Genomic DNA, 4,124 nt, shown 5'->3' with positions numbered 1-4,124 from the left:
GATCAGAAGCCATGAGAGCCACTTCCTGGTACTGCATCAGGGCATTTATTATTATTATTATTATTATTATTATTATTATTATAATTATTATTATTATTATTATTATTATTATTATTATTATCATTCGTCCATCTTTACATTCCGAGTTCAAATTCCGCCGGGGTTGACTTTGCCTTTCATCCTTTCGGGGTCGATGAAATAAGCACAAGTCGTGCACTGGGGGTCGATCTAGTCGACCAGCTCCCTCCCAGAAACCAACGATCCAGAACCAAATTGGAGTCAGTTATCCAATAATACTTGAAGCTATTACAACAGAACAGACTCCATTTCAGGATTAGACGAAACAAGTCGTCCCCGGATGCTAGAAAGGCAAAAACTACACCAGAAACATTTGAAGTCAATATATCCGAGAGAGAGAGAGAGAGAGAGAGAGAGAGAGAGAGAGAGAGAGAGAGAGAGAGAGAGAGAGAGAGAGAGAGAGTGGGGGGGGAGGGAAAGAGTGAGAGAGAGAGAGTGTGTGTGTGAGAGAGAGAGAGAGAGAGAAAGAAAGAAAGAAAGAGAGTGAGAGGTGGGTATAGGAAGTTAAACTATGTAAGTTACTGTGTGTTATAATCAGTGCCAGAGAGCTGCTTTTTCTTCGGCAGGTAGAGTTGGACCCTGGGTTGCCGTAATTTCGAGCAAATCGAATGTTGATACCTTTGCAAGTGTCCTTTTTTTAAAAAAAATGTACAGAAAAAGGAAAAACTACAAATGTTGGGCTAATGTGTGTACCACAATATACATACTAAAGAAAACATTTCAAACATAGCATCGAGGTTTCAAATCCTTTCATTGATATAACAGACAAACATGTTCTCTGTATTACTGTCAATGATCTCAAACACAGTTTTGTTTCATTGAGTGAAATATAGATGGAAAATTTACAGGGTGCCGTGAATATTCTGTAGATGTGGACATTATCATGAAATTTTCACAGTTTTTTTTTATTTAATTCAATTTATCATTGTCATATAGTTATTCCTTTGTATTTGTAAAAACCTTAAGACATGACATGGTGCTCCCCTCCAGCACATAAATCTCACGTTATCAGCACCTTCAACCCATCCTTACCATTACTCCCCAAATTACTGGTGCCCTAATTCCTGCTGCTCAAGTTACAAGTACGGTCAACCCACACTGGCCCCTCCTACCCCTATACACTGATACCTTCAACAGTCTCTATCTCCCTTCAGACCGAGTTACCATGCTAACCCCTATTGCCCGATTTAGCAGGACCCAGAAACCAAGCTGATGCCTGCAACTCAAATTAGCGGTTACTTCAGTCAATTGAAGTCCTTACTACCCGGGACATGCTGTTACCCCTGCTACTCTAGTTACCTTCAGCTTATTGTGACCTCAACTAGTTGAGTCACTGATACTTTCAAAACACGCCAGGCCCTATACTCGAGTCACTGGTGCGTAAAACCATTGTGACCCCTACTATCCAACTCACACACACATACTACTCGAGTTAACAGTACTTTCAACCATCGTGAGTCCTACTGCTCGAGTTACTGGCACCTTCGACCCTCTCTATCAGTAGTACACATTTTATAACACGATGGAATCGACCGGTGAGCTTTGGAAACGGACGATTAATTGATCATTTAGTTGTCGTTGCTCTTTAACCCTAAGCCGGACCCAATAGTTCTATGACAAAAGGCAATTAAGTTAATTAAGCATTCTAGGTGGTGAGCTGACAGAATCGTTAGCATGCCGGACGAAATACTTAGCGGTATTTCGTCCGTCTTCGCGTTCTGGCTTCAAATTCCACCGAGGTTGACTTTGCCTTTCTTTTTTTCGGGGTCGATAAATTAAATACCAGTTGAGTACTGGGGTCGATGTAATCGACTATCACCCTCCCCTGTGCCTATACAAAGGATTATTATTATATGAAAACTCATAGCTTATTTTACTGGGTATGATGGAAAGTGTCAGCTGTCCACAGCCAGCAGACTAAGGTGACACTTGTTTACTGGTCATGCTTCAAGAACTCTGCAAAGAATTCTTGCAGTTCCAAGCAATGCTGACTTTTGTAGGTGTTCTACCTTCACACTTGTACCAATCTTTTTCAGCCATGTTGGTAGTTGAGTGCTGATACTTCCAACTGCACCAATTACTATTGTTATCATATCTACTCTCTTCATTGACCAAAACCTTCGTATTTCCCACTTTAAATCGCCATAGTTGTTTATTCTTTCTTCTTCTTTCACATTGATCCTGTTGTCACCAAGGATTGATATATCAATTATCAAACATGTTCTTTCTTTTTTATTCACCACAACAATGTCCGGTTTCCTATGTCTGGTCAGATGATTGCACTGGATCATTACATCCCACAGGATTTTGTAGTTCTCATTTTCGATGACTCCTGGGGTTTGCTGATACCACGTCTTTGCTCTTTGTAGGCCGTGATTTCCACAGAGCACCCAATCGATCATTCTTGCCACATTGCCATGCTGTCTTTTATATTCGCGTTGTGCCAATTTCGGGTATTCGCTAACGATGTGCCATACTATTTCCCCCCTCTCGCCATACATTCTGCATTTGTCGCTATCGGTATTGTTGTCTATTCTGCACTGTTGTCAATTGGTCCTTAACGCTTGTTCCTGACCTGCGCATTTGAGTGTTTCTGTCTATATCTTCAGGTCACTCTAGTAGCTGTTATTATTATTATTATTATTATTATTATTATTATTATTATTATTATTATTATTATTATTATTGTTGTTGTTGTTGTTGTTGTTGTTGTTGTTAAGGCTACGAACTGGCAGAATCGTTAGCACGCCGGACAAATTCTTTTTAAGCTGTATTTCGTCCGTCTTTACATTCAGAGTTCAAATTCCGTTGACATCAACTTTGCCTTTCATCCTTCCGGGGTCCGTAAAATAAGTACCTGTTGAACACAGGGTCCTATGTATTTGACTAAGTCCTCTCACCAAAAGTTCAGGCTTTATGCCTATCGTAGAAAGCAGAAAATATTCTAGGCATATTGTACCTCAGAATAGATAATACAAAAAAGTTTGGCTTATTTTGATGACGATACGGTGTAATAGAACCTCCGTCGATTTCGACGATGTATATTACTTGAAATGTACGATCAACTGATCTGCCTATTCATTTAATGTAACTGACCGAGTATTCCACATACACTGGCACCAGTAACCTAATCATCAGATGCACTCATTCAATAGGCTTCCGCACAGTTTCCATCGACCTAGTGTAGCTCAAAAGGCAGAGATCGGGCCATGGTTCTAGTAAAAGACACTGACTGACCAAGCCGCGTGCTGGAATTGAACTGAATACTGCCTGCTTGAGAGATCGATAAGCGAATTTCTTAAACGACTCACTCATGCTTGAGTCTTTTAAGAATACAAGCTATAGTTTTAGGGAAATTTGATCGCCACTTCTATCAGATTCGTTCCTATTAACGACTTCGTAGAGTCAGCCATATTTCGTTAGTTTTTCTCAGCAGCCTAATCGACGCGTCCACGGCCATTCTACTCTCATTAACGAACAGTGAAAATGAGTAGGTAAATAGACCAAACGAAAGTCATAAACATCGATAATACGTCAACTGCCACATGCACAACAAAATGTAAATGTATTTTTAACGTAGTACAGTAGAGTTTTAAGATCCTTTCTAGCCTGATGTTTAAGTGGTGCATCGTATAAACACTAAATGGATTTCTCGGGAGAGAAACAACAAACAAAAACACTCCAATAAAACAAAGGCATTAATATGTAAGCATCTCCTGTGTGGAGAGACATAAAGTCATGTTTATGTACACACATCAGCCATGTAATAATTATAAAATGATCTTTAGAACAATATGGTGGAACTCGGCAGAGTCACTGATTGATATATAAACATTAACGGACATGTACAAATACATACACGCATGCATACACACATATATACATACATATATACATACTATATATATAGTATGTATATACGTATGTATAGATATAGCCATATATATTTACACATGCACACATGAGAGTGCGCTAATATATATATAATGGAAATGCGCATCAGCATACGAGAACAAAGGGCAAAAGAGCATTAAACATACATAAAC

The sequence above is a fragment of the Octopus bimaculoides genome, chromosome 12 (genome assembly GCF_001194135.2).
Source record: "Octopus bimaculoides isolate UCB-OBI-ISO-001 chromosome 12, ASM119413v2, whole genome shotgun sequence".
In the NCBI taxonomy this organism is placed as follows: Eukaryota; Metazoa; Mollusca; class Cephalopoda; order Octopoda; family Octopodidae; genus Octopus; species Octopus bimaculoides.
Note: the sequence above shows the minus strand (reverse complement) of the source record.